We start from the raw sequence: 13,789 nt of genomic DNA on the forward strand, positions 1-13,789 counted from the left end.
CTCTCCTCAGCTCCAGCGCGGCTAACTGTAAACGGAGTAACGGTGGTTGTAGTAGCTGAGGATATTTAAACACACCCGTTGACTCCTGTAAATGTGGCTGCAAAAACCTCCCAGGGAGATCCCAGTAATGTGTGGGGGGCCTCTGTTTTCCAAATAAAAGGCTTACCGCTCCTTTAAGGGCTTCCTCTGCAAAATTTAAATGCAGTTTACTTATCTCGTTCTGTGGATATTGCCAAAGCCCCTGCTCCTGCTGCTGGAAAATCGCTGAATTCTTCGAAGCAATACTGCACCCTCTCAAGCAGTTGCAGGACAAGACCAAGCAGAGTTCAGAGCTGCCAAACAGCCGACAGCAGCCCGCGTTCACCCCGCCCTCAGCTACCGCTCCGCACTCGAACAGAAAGCGGACTGACGGCGACTCGGACTCGGACTCGATGTGACGGGACAACATCCCCCGCCACGAAGACCTTCGGTACAGCGAGAAATTCGGCCCGTTAAGTCAGGGCTCAGCTCCCCAGCTATCGTGAGTGTCCAGACGCAATTTTCTATGTCGATTTAGTTGATGTGGGAATCCTCACCGGGAGTTCATTACGGAGCACTGCGACCGCTTAACCAGCGGCCGCCATGTTTTCCCCCAAATGCGCCTGCAACCAACATTGTGGACTATGTACTTGGTCTCCGCTCCAGGATGGCTGAGTACATGGAAAAGGCATCTAAAAACCTTGAGGCAAGCCAAGAACTCCAAAAAGCTTGGCATGACCAAAAGGCTGTCCTGACTGTGTACAAGCCTGGACAGAAGGTGTGGGTGTTGGAGCCAGTGGCCCCAGCAGCACTCAAAGACAAATGGTCTGGGCCCCACACAATCATTGAGCAAAAGGGAGAGGTCACCTACGTGGTGGACCTTGGAACTCCCAGGAGCCCCCTCAGGGTGCTCCATGTGAATAGGCTCAAGGCATATGTCGACAGGAAGGACATGAGCTTGCTCATGGCCACAGATGAGGGACAGGAGGAGGAGAGTGACCCTCTCCCAGACCTGCTCTTTCAGAACCCTGATGATGGGTCAGTAGATGGTGTTGTCTTTTGTGGCAGCCTCTCTGAGCATCAGCAAAAGGATTGTGAACAAGTTCTTCAATCCTTTAGACATATGTTCTCTCTGACACCCAGTCAGACCAATTGGTGTACCCATGAGGTTGACACTGGGGACAGTCTGCCAGTTAAGAGTAAAATCTACAGACAGCCTGATCATGCAGAGACTGCATCAAGACAGAGGTGCAGAAAATGTTGGAGCTGGGAGTCATTGAGCCCTCAGATAGCCCTTGGGCTAGTCCAGTAGTTCTAGTGCCAAAGCCTCACACCCAGGGTGGTAAGAAAGAGATGAGGTTTTGCGTAGACTACAGAGGCCTCAATGCAGTCACTAAGACTGATGCCCACCCAATACCAAGGGCAGATTAACTTATAGATAGATTAGCTTCTGCCAACTACTTAAGCACATTTGACCTGACAGCTGGGTATTGGCAAATCAGGTTAGCTGAGGAAGCCAAGCCCAAGACAGTATTTTCTACCCCTGGTGGGCATTATCAGTTTGTGGTAATGCCCTTTGGTTTGAAAAATGCACCTGCCACCTTCCAAAGGCTGGCGAATCAAGTTCTCACTGGGCTGGCTGACTTCTGTGCAGCATATCTTGATGATATAGCTGTCTTTAGTTCCACCTGGGAGGATCACCTGGTCCACCTGAGGAAAGTGTTAGAGGCACTGCAGAAAGCAGGTCTCACTATCAAGGCCACAAAGTGCCAGAAAGGGCAGACACGGCTTGTATACCTGGGCCACCTTGTAGGTGGAGGCCAGGTTCAGCCACTGGAGAGCAAGATACAGTCCATCAAGGACTGGGCTCCTCCAACCACCCAGACTCAGGTTCGAGCTTTCTTGGGCCTGACTGGTTATTACAGTCAATCAATCAATCAATCATTGAATTTATATAGCGCACTACTTACCCAGAGGGTCTCAAGGCGCTGGGGGGGGGGGGGATCTGCTACTGCTCGAACAACCAGGTCTTGAGTTGCTTCCTGAAGGCAAGGTGTTCCTGGGTCAGGCGGAGGTGGGTGGGGAGGGAGTTCCAAGTCTTGGCGGCGAGGTAGGAGAAGGACCGTCCCCCTGTGGTGGTTCTACGGATGCGGGGGACGGCGGCGAGGGCGTGGCTGGTCGAACGAAGCTGGCGTTTGGGAGCGTAGAAGTTGAGGCGGCTGTTGAGGTATCCTGGGCCTTGGCTGTGTAGGGCTTTGTGTGCGTGGGTGAGGAGACGGAAGGTGATTCTCTTGTTGACCGGGAGCCAGTGCAGATCTCTCAGGTGTCCGGAGATGTGGCTGCGACGGGGGATGTCCAGGATGAGTCGTGCTGAGGCGTTCTGGATCCGCTGGAGTCTCTTCTGGAGTTTGGCGGTGGTTCCGGCGTAGAGGGTGTTGCCGTAGTCCAGACGGCTGGTGACGAGAGCCTGGGTGACTGTCTTCCTGGTCTCGGTGGGGATCCACCGGAAGATCTTGCGTAGCATGCGCAGGATGTTGAAGCACGGCGAGGAGACGGCGTTGACTTGTCTGGTCATGGAGAGCGAGGAGTCCAGGATGAAGCCCAGGTTGCGTGCGTGGTCTGTTGGTTTGGGTGCGCTGCCTAGGGCGGGGGGCCACCAGGAGTCGTCCCACGCGGCGGGTGAGGATCCCAGGATGAGGACTTCCGTCTTGTCTGAGTTCAGTTTCAGGCGGCTGTTCTTCATCCATTCGGCTACCTCTTTCATCCCTTCGTGAAGGTTGGCTCTGGCGGTGGCGGGGTCGTTGGTAAGGGAGAGGATCAGCTGGGTGTCGTCGGCGTAGGAGATGATGTTGAGGTTGTGCTGGCGTGCGATGTCTGCGAGTGGGCTCATGTAGATGTTGAAGAGGGTTGGGCTGAGCGAGGAGCCTTGAGGGACGCCGCAGATGACTTCGGTGGCTTCAGATCTGAACGGGGGGAGGCGGACTCTCTGTGTCCTCCCGGCGAGGAAGGAGATGATCCACTCCAGTGCCTTCTCCTGGACTCCGACGTTGCTGAGGCGTTGTACTAGGGTACGATGGCAGACAGCGTCGAAGGCCGCGGAGAGGTCGAGGAGGATGAGGGCCGCTGTTTCTCCGTTGTCGAGCAGCACTCGGATGTCATCGGTGACTGCGATCAGGGCGGTCTCGGTGCTGTGGTACAGGAAATTTGTCAGAAATTATGGATCTATTGTGACTCCACTTAATGACCTGACAAGTAAAAAGATGCCAAAGAAAGTTCAGTGGACAGCAAGCTGTCAAAAAGCATTTGATGACCTAAAGCAGGCCATGTGCACAGCACCTATCCTAAAGAGTCCAGACTACTCCAAACCATTCATTGTCCAAACAGATGCTTCTGAGTTGGGTGTGGGAGCTGTTATAGCTCAGCTGAATTTTGATGGTCATGACCAGCCCATTGCTTTTATTAGCAGAAGGCTGACCCCCAGAGAGAAGAATTGGTCAGCTATTGAGAGGGAGGCCCTTGCTGTGGTTTGGGCCCTGAAGAAATTGAGGTCATACTTGTTTGGCACTCATTTCAAGATTCAGACCGACCATAAGCCCCTCTTGTGGCTAAATCAGATGAAGGGTGAAAACCCCAAACTACTTAGGTGGTCCATTTCCCTACAGGGGATGGATTTTACAATGGAGCATAGACCTGGCACTGATCATGGCAAAGCAGATGGGCTCTCCAGGTATTTCCACTTAGAGCAAGAAGACTCACCAGGTCAAGGTTAGTTTATTGTCCCAAAGTTTGGGGGGGGGGTCATATAGGAGAGTAAGGTCTGCAGTCGTATGATCACCCCAGATTTTTGCTTTTTGCTTCACTGGTTTACGACTTCCCTGGCTGTGGGCCTGCTAATCAGACCCACAGCCTAGGTGTTCTCTCTCTAAATTGACACGTGTACCTTAGGTGCATTTACCAATTGGTACTGGGCCACCTTATCAGTCCCTGTACCCAGGGCATAGGTGTACCCAGGGCCTACCAGGGGCTGCAGCATGTATTATGCCACCCCTGGCTGGCCATCTAAATCTGACACAACTGGCTGCACGACAGCTGGGGCAAGGCGGTGTAATCACCCTTTGCTTTAGATATAGTATACCTATATCTAACCCTAAAATGGACACATGTATTCCTATCAGTCACTCCTATGGCAGGCCTTAACAATCCTGAAGGCAGAGTGCTTGGAATTATGTGAGATGGTGCTCTGGCATGAGCTGAGCCCGTTTGCAGCTTGCGGAACCAAGTCCTAATAGCTGTTCCATGATAACGCATACCATATACTCTTAAGTGCATTTTAATCCTCGCCGTTATTTGCCAACTCTGGTATCGCTTTATCAAAACATGTCGAGTAAGGTGTCATACGAATTGGAACACTAACCCCTCGCCAATTCTGGAGATGGGGTTAGCATTCCACCCTTCTAGAGGGACACGACATGTATGTAACTGTGAACCCCGGTTAAAGTTAACTCGAGCCTCAGCATCACAAAATGGATGCTGCCACCACAGACACAAGTCTGACCTCCTGCTGCTGGGAGTCCTTCCAGCGAGGAGAGCCTGGACAAAGGGTTTCCTGTCAGGGGCGGTGCTAGCATCATCCCAGACAGGGTTTTGTGTATCCCAGGTAGGCAGGGCTGAGAGGAAAGTGACTGCAAGTGGCACCCTGGTGCTCACTGTGCATATGCCGGCTTGAACCAGTTCCAGGGGCACACCAGCCCCTGAGCTGGGGAAAGTCCGGACAAGGGAGAGGGGTGTAACCACCCCCCTTCCTGGTCCCACCCATGGGCAGGACCTAGTCGCATGCCAGCCCCTTTCTTTAGTATAAAGGTAGGAGCGGGCCCCCTTCCCAAATTAGATAATTCTGAATCTTGATGACTTTCCACGAAATAACTCTTGAACCTTTCTGAAGACTCTCCCTTGTGGCTAAGGAGTGGCCACCCTGCACCAGCGGGCACCATCTAAGCGCATGCGGTTTGCTGCAAGTCCATCCTCCAGGTCAAGACTGCCCAGCTCGACGAGACCCGGATTCCCTGGCACCTCTGACCTCTACCTACATCATCAGCCCAGCTGAGATTCGTGGGTGTGACGAGACCTAAAGGGACCGGCCATCTTCAAGACTGCACGACGCTTATCCAGCACGACCGCCGAGGGATCCTCGAGTGAGGGCTTTGGGGTTTGAGAAGCCCTAACCCTGAGCAGCTCCAGCACCGAAGTCCAGCCCCCCAGCATCCACGAGATCTGCATGGGGCCCTTCTGCTCTTTGCTGCTCACCGCGTTGTCCGGCTTCTTGCCTGCTGGCTTGTGGCCCTCCTGACGACGAACCACGACACTTCCATTGCTGGTCTGGTTGCTCCAGACTGGCCCTTGCTCCCCTCCAACAGAGGAGCACCCCGGACTCTCCTGGTTCTCTCCAGACGCCATTTTGAGTCCACCGCGTGGGCTTGCCTTTGCCAAGGCTTGTTGCTCCAATCCTGGTTTCAGCAGCGCCAACAGCAGACACCTTCGTGGGACAGCTCGCACCTCCATCCTGGTCGCCGACAACACCTCCTGGTCCGAGAGACTGCAGAGCCCAGCGTTGCCCACTCACCTGGTCGAGGTGACTTCATCCGGTGCCATCCTGGTGCCCATCTGATCACTGGCTAGTGATCAAGAACTGATTCCCTTTTGCTTTCAGGTCATCTTCAACTCCGATCCAGGCTTGGATCACATCGAACTTCATCACTGGTCGCCTGCCAGCAACATCTTCTTTCAGGCTCCATAGACTGTAACGACGATTCCCGACGTCTGTTGAACCCTATGCAGCCGCAGCCGCAGCCCCTGGGCTAGGTAACTTGAGCATTTCGGTGCTCCAACGTAGGTTCACTATCTAAGTGTCCAGATCCTTTTTCGTTTTCAGCCTACCTCGTCGGATTCGTCCGATAACACTAACTTTACGAAATCTAGCATCCATAGACTTTGTCCCGCATCCCGCGTGAGAGTGCACACTCTGCACCCGATCTCCCTAGGCCTCCTGCTCCTAACCTGAAGGTTCAGTAGTGTAGTCCTAGCGATCCTTAAGCCTCTGGATCGAGTTACTTACCTGCTAGTATTTCGCATTCCACTTTTGTAGTATATGGTTTTTCTTGCCCCTCAGGCATTTGTGTAAATTGTGCAACTTAAGAGTTTTGTTATGTGCTTAGCTCCCTGACTCATAAAGAGATCAGGGTAGATTTGTTATAAATAAATATCCTTTTATTTTCATAACAACTTGTGTGGTGTCCTTTCACTTGGTGTTCAAGGGGTATATGTGATGGTATAACAGCTGGCTTAACACGCCTTCTAGAGTTTAGCCTAAAGACTGCTCTTGTCCATGCTACTAGGACAGCTGGTCTATAAGGTTGACTTACAACCAATCATCAATAAGGGTCGTTTGGAATGATACATAGTGATCACTAGAATAGTGAGCACTGCATATCAGGCCAACTTCTCACACTCTCTACCATTCCCATGTGTCTCTTAGAGTATATCCATTTGTATCCCTTCCTTATGTATATAGAGATAACCCTAATCACTAGTATATGCAGTAGACCTGTATACTCTCTACCATTCCTATGTGACTCTTAGAGTATATCCATTCTTATCCCTTCCTTAGGTATTTAGAGATTACTACTTGTACATTTGCAATTTTTCTTTCTGTTTGTATCTCTTCCTTGTGTGACTTTACATCTTGTACATTTGCAATTTTGTTCTGCTTGTATCTTTTATGTAACGCATGTAATCCTAAGACCTTATGTTTCGCAACTGGTTCTTATGGAAAGCACTCAGACACCTTCGGGTAAAGTTTGCGCTATATAAAATCGCATTAAATAAAAAATAAATAAATATAAACCGTAGCCGCGGTTGCAGCCTCAATTCCCTAGCTCCCGCAACAAGTTTCGGCACTGCCACTGTAAAAAGGAAGGTGGGCGCTGCCAAAATACGCAGTGTCTGGAGTGGAAAGGAAGATCAGTATCATGGTTGAAGTTCTGTAGGGGGGCCGCAAACTGCTGTGAGTTGATGAGTACTGATGTTGTTGTGGTTCCTCTACGGTGAAGACAACAGGCCGAAGGTGTAGTGTTAGCGCTCTAGTTCTCCAGGGGTGTGCGTGACACAGCACACCGAACGGCGGTTGGCGCATCAGAGCGGCTCGGAGCGCGGTTTAGATAAGACGCCCGGCGCTCTTCCTTATCGTTTATGCTTTGATTAATAAACGACACCTGCCCACATAACCCGTGTCAAGTGTCCTCATTGAGGTGTAAGCAGGAACTCCACAGTGGCGACGAGGAGTGGGATCTCCCACAGACAGCATCCCATTCGAAAAAAAAAAAAAAAGGAGTGGAGGAGAAGGAGAAGCCAGGATAGCACCACGAGGCACAAACTGGCAAAACAAAAAAAAAGGTGGAATTTGACGGCAGGAAGCACAGGGAGGGCGTGGCAGAGGCGCAAAAGTCAAGGCAACGTCCACCACGTGCCCAGGAGCCAGGCAGCACAGTGTCCTACACAGAAGCACGGTAGGAGAGTGGCAGTGACCCCACTAAGGCCCTGGTGTAAACGGGAGACCGCAGTGAAGGGGGAGGAGGAGAACCCCGTCCCAACACATCACAAGAAGGGAACACCAGCGTGACAGGTAGCCCCAGGAACCAGGGAGGAAACACCAGCGCGCCAGGCAGCCCCAGGAACCAGGGAGGTGAACCAGAAGGACAGGCCAGAATGAGCAACCAGGTTTCCTCACTGCCGGCGCCGATTCCGTTTCTACCCAAACCAGGAGAACCCCTGATGAAATGAGAGGACTGGAGGGAGTATTTCAAGAACTACCTTGAAGCCTTGGAAGATGAAACCGGGGAAGAATTCTCCAGCGCGAGAAGGAAACGAATACTCCTACATAACCTGGGCCCAGAGGGGATAAGAGTGTACACAAACATAGTGCCTGCTCCTCGGCAAGCGGCCGACGTGGACGTCTTTAAGCATGCTCTAGAAGACCTAGACACTCACTAACATCCAGCGGTGTGTGTCTCAATTGATCGTTTCAACTTTCAACAGAGGGAGCAAGGAGAGGGAGAGTCGATTGACGACTATGTCGCAGCTTTAAGAAGACTAGCGATCACGTGCAAGTACGGGACACTCCAAGATGACTTTATTAAAGATCAAATCGTAATGCACACCACCAATAAGACAGTACAGGATAAGTTGTGGGCTCACGGAGAAGCGACGCTAAAGGAAGTGATTGCGATGGTGAAGAAAGTCGAGTTCTCAAAGCGTTGTGCTGAAGCGGCAAAAAGGGAAAACACGCAAAAGATCATGGTCAACAAGGTGGATGACGCTGAGCCCTCAGGAAGACATAAGATGGCGACTGGAGACAATAGAGGAACTAACAAATAGGCGGGAAAACCAGGACAATCTGGGAAGCAGTTCACGTACAACAAGTCCACGTGCTACAGATGCGGAAGTGCAAACCACGCAGCCCAGGACAAACGCTGCCCGGCTTTCTGCGCCAAATGCATGTTCTGCGGACTGATAGGACACTACGAGAAAGTATGTCAAAGAAAAGGGAAGAAATCAGTGGTAAAATACATAGCACAATCGTCACCAGAAGAAGAAGCAGGCGAGGAATTGGATGAAGGAGACTTAGTGTTATGCATTGAGGAGCAAGTGTTAGGCATAGACAGCAAACGCTCTGATAAATCGCATGCGGACATGCTGATAGGGGGAGTGAAGATCAGAATTGCGATAGATTCAGGATCCCTGTATACCATAGTTCAGAGGTCGGTATGGGAGGAAGAGTTCAAACCCAGCCTGGGTCCCAAATTGGAACCACCCGACATACGGCCAGTATCGTACACGAGCAACCCGATCCCCGTGGTAGGTTACCGGAACCTGAAATTCGAATTCAGAGGAAGAACAGCAACATTCAAATTGTACGTGGCAGAGAAAGGCCCCTCGGTTTTAGGATGGAGGGATCAAGGAGACCTCGGAATTAAGCTGGACCCAGGAGGCATGGAGCAAGTACTGCTGACGGACAGTGAAAGTTGGCCGGACCTGGAGAGAGTAAGAAGGGACTTCCCCAAAGTGTTCGGAGGGAAGGTTGGAAAGCTGGAGAAATTCATGCATAAGATCCTACTTAAGGAGAACTCCCGGCCAGTGTCCCACAAGGTCCAAAATGTGCCCATAGCAGTGAGGGAAACAGTGCAGCAAGAACTGCGCAGGCTAGAAGAACATGGAATAATCGAGCCCATAGACAGCTCAGAGTGGTTGGCCCCCTTAGTGGTTACCAGGAAACCCAACGGCAAAGTACGTTTATGTGTGGACCTGCGCGAGTTGAACAAGTGCCTTATAGTAGAGAAATTTCCGCTGCCCAGGATCGAAGAAATTTTGGCCAAAACGAGAGTGAAGTGGTTCTCCACCGTAGACCTCACGTCCGCCTATCATCAAATTGACATGCACCCATCTAGCAGGAAACTCATGTCCTTCATAACACCCTATGGATGCTATCAGTTCCGCAGGATGCCCTTCGGGCTGGCGTCCGCCGCAGCGGTGTTCCAAAAGCTCATGCACCGCCTGTTCAAAGACATCGAAGGCATCCAGTACTTCCAGGACGACATCTTGGTTATGGGGATGAACCGTGAGGACCATGACAGCAAGTTAAACAAGGTACTGCGCGTGCTACAAGAGAAAGTTCTGACGGCTGAATGGGAAAAGTGCAGGTTAGGCATGACGTCCGTCACCTACCTGGGACACGAGATAGGTGGACGGGGCATCACCCCTAAAAGAGGGAATGTGAAGGCAATCTGCGATGCCAGAGCTCCGGTCAACAAGGACGAGGTGCGGTCATTCCTGGGAATGGCCGAGTACTACAGCAAGTTCGTCCAGAACTTTGCCATGAAAACCTACAAATTGAGACAGCTAATAAGAGACAAAACAGCTTTCCAGTGGGACGATGAAGCGCAGAGAGAGTTTGAAGAATTGAAGAGAAACATCAGCCATGCGGTGCCTTTACATGGACACGATCCCTCAGGGAAAACAATTCTGACCACCGATGCCAGCGAAAAGGGTTTAGGAGCGGTCCTTGTACGGGAAAGAGAAGACAACATAGTAGAAACCCTCAGCTTTGCTTCCAGAGCATTGTCTCCCATGGAACAGAAGTTCAGTGTGATTGAGAAGGAAATGCTGGCAGCCACATGGGCCATGGGGAAGTTCCGGCAGTTCCTGTGGGGCACGAGGTTTGTTTCGTTTACAGACTTACCACAAACCATTAGTCAAGGTGCTCACCTCGAGTGGACATGCCACGGCCACCCCGCGTATAGCCAAAATGACTCTTAAACTGATGTGGTGTACATACCGGGGAAGCGCCAAACCCAATAGCAGAGAATGAGGAGATGGTAGCTGTGATGGAGGACACGGAAAGGGCTATCAGCAAACAAGAGTGGGCACAAGCATACGAGGAGGACGAAGACATAAAGAAGGTCAAGGACTATCTCATCAAAGGTTGGCCGGAAAAGAAAAGGCTAAAAGAGGTGCTCAGAAAATGTTATGAGGTGCGAGAAGAGTTATCAATGAGCGACTCTGGAACTTTTTTGAATCGCTGCGACAAGGTAGTGCCCCCTGAGAAATTGATCTCAACCCTGCTGAGCCAACTACACGAAGGTCACCTCGGTATTGTAAAAACTGAAACGAGGGTGAAACAAATGTACTGGTGGCCGAAAATGGACATTCAAGTGGAGAGGCACGTGAGGGACTGCGTCCAGTGCCAAGGAGCAGACAAAGTACTTAAACCGTTAAGACCATCGTTAGGGATATTCGACCTGCCCCGCAGCCCCTGGGAGAAGGTGGCAGTTGACATTTTAGGGCCGGTATTGGACAACCAAGGAACAGCTAAATACCTGTGCGTTTTGGTAGGCAAATACTCCAAGTGGCCAGAAGTTCAGGTGCAAAAGGAAATGGACTCGGACATGGTAATCAAGTTCCTCACTTCGGTGTTCCTAAGAGAGGGAATCCCAAGAACAATTCTGACCGACAATGGCCCGCAATTTACATCGGAAAAATGGTACCGATACACAGAAAGGAATGGAATCGAACCCAAGCACACCTTGGTGTACCACCCTGCAAGCAACGGACAGGTGGAGAGATTTAACCGGGTCCTTATGGGGTCCATACAAGCTGCCATTATGCAAGGCAAGGACTGGGAAGCAGAAATCCAAAGAATGATGTGTGCGTACAGGATCACCCCCACCTCGACAGGGTATAGCCCCTTCTAAATCTTAAGAGGCAGGTACCCTTTCACGAAAGACAATGTAGTTTGGAGAGAAAAAAACTATCACCAGTAAATGGTCACCGGCTGTAGTACAGTACAATCTGGAGAAGGCCCAGAGAGTGTACACCGAGCATTACAACAAGAGAAGAAATGTAAAAGAATCAGCTCTGGAGAGAGGGGAGTGGGTGAGAGTCAAGCAGGCGGTACTGAGAAAAAAAGGAGAAAGCAAGTACAGCCCACCCCTGCAAGTGGAAGAAGTGTATGATAGAGCTGCGCTACTCAGTGACAGAAAGGTGAGGTCCCAGGATCGCATGGCAAAGATCAATAAAATTGTGCAGTGGCCGGTGGAGGAAGGAAGTGACCCACAAGATCAAAGACAGAGAAGTGATGTAGAAGGAAAGACATCAGATGGTGAAGATCAAGGGGGATAAGATGCGCATGTGGAGAGAGAAGACCTGGAAAGGCCGAGTGTGGAGGGGACACAAGCAGGAAGAGGAGTGACGCCCAGGAGAAGCGAACTGGGTCAGCGGAGAGAAGAAGTGGTGAGTCCCGCAATGGAAGGTGTCCGAGAAGCCTCCACACCGGTAAGGCGAACACGTGCTGGAAGAGTGGTAGTCAGACCTGCACATCTCAGAGACTTTGAATGAGAGGACGATTGAACTTTGAACTGTATTAAAATGTTGTATAAAAAGAGGAGATATGTAGTGTTAGCGCTCTAGTTCTCCAGGGGTGCGCGTGACGCAGCACGCCCGAACTAGAGCGCGAAGCCAGTGCGCATGCGCGAACGGCGGTTCGCGCATCAGAGCGGCTCGGAGCGCGGTTTAGATAAGACGCCCGGCGCTCTTCCTTATCGTTTATGCTGTGATTAATAAACGAACCCTGCCCACATAACCCGTGTCAAGTGTCCTCATTGAGGTGTAAGCAGGAACTCCACAGAAGGTATCACCTGGCCGACTCAGCCAACAGAAGCAGTCAGTAGACGGGGATCAATTGGCCCAGGAAATAAGAGTAGAGCCATTGATAGTGGGAGGCGAGGTAAGGTGCCCGAGCCCGACGGCATTAGTTGCCGCTAAGTACCCCCGCAAAATGGCCCAGCTAAGTCTGCGTGCGGCTTGCAGTAGGCCAGGTGTGTTCCTACTAAGGTCCTTTCTCTAGTTCTTGCTCTCTCGGTTTCACCAATCTCCTTGACCGGAGAGGCAGATATTTGGCATTACAGTGACAAATAAAGGAAGGGCAGCCAACGGTTCCACAACTTAAATCTTCATCATTGGTCCCCACCAGCTCTAGGCTTGCCCTCGGTTTCCTCTCTGCAAGGATTGAGCTAAAGATCTGAAGAGCTAAGGGTTTGGGAGTTGTGTAGTGCAGTATAACACAGCGCTACAGGTGCCACTGGAAATCAGAGGAAAATATATATATAAGTAACTAGCTAGAACTTTGACAATCGAATTCTGACGTAGAGATCGGTAGCGGAAATGGAAGTGTTTCATCCTGAGCAGGGAGGCAAGCAAACCTGATAAGATGGCCTCAAGAAAGTTATGCTCAAGGTGTGCGATTGCTTCGTCACCAAGACAATCCGATAAAATAAAGAGATCGCACAGTGATACAACCAATTACAGCAACTTTGTTATAAATTCCATATAGTCATCACCGGCTTCTTCCGAAAGATGTCCTGGACTATACCTGAGATAGCAGTAGTGGTCCCAGAGGAATTGGTCCCCAACTTCCATCTAGTAACGCCCTCTTCTTCAGACTGTGTGAAGTCTCAGGTGGTCTCTTGCATCTCTACTGGGGACATGACTCGGATAAATGAAGGTGACCCAGGATGGCCTAGCCTGGCAAACTTTTAACACCTCTTTGCCCTCAAATAGGGTTATAGATGCTCTTGTCGCCCAACAGAACCAACCTCATATTTCTCAGAATAGGTCTAAGATAGACTGTATGCCTGCTATTACACCAATCCGAGGATACATTTGTAAGGGACCAAGCCAGGTTGGTCCCTTACAAAGAACCTTTGGGAGATGATCCTAGTAAGGTCAAAAGGGTGATGAAATCTTAAGAAAGAAAATAAAAAAATTAAAAATCAAGGATTGCGGATGATCACACACTCCCAGATATTGACATTGAAGCTCAAATAGGGGGTTGGGGAAGCCCTCTTGATCATGCTCCTAAGTATGATCACCCAATGAGTACATCTAATGAAGAGAACTCTTTGATTTTAAATTCTTCTCCTAGGCCTCTCTCTTTGCCCCCTTTATATTGCAGCTCAAGTCATTTGATTTGTTCTTCTTCGGAATCTGCTCACAATGTACTCTTGCCTTGTACACTGCTGAAGATTGGAAACGATGGAGATGGTGTCCCCACAGAATATATTTTTTGTATTGAGGAAATATTATATTTTGTCCTTTTTAGAGAAATCTGTTCTAAGTTCTGATCATATACTGGAAATTATGTCTGTAATGTTGTTTGAAGTGC

This window comes from Lissotriton vulgaris, chromosome 7, assembly GCF_964263255.1.
Source record: "Lissotriton vulgaris chromosome 7, aLisVul1.2, whole genome shotgun sequence".
In the NCBI taxonomy this organism is placed as follows: domain Eukaryota; kingdom Metazoa; phylum Chordata; class Amphibia; order Caudata; family Salamandridae; genus Lissotriton; species Lissotriton vulgaris.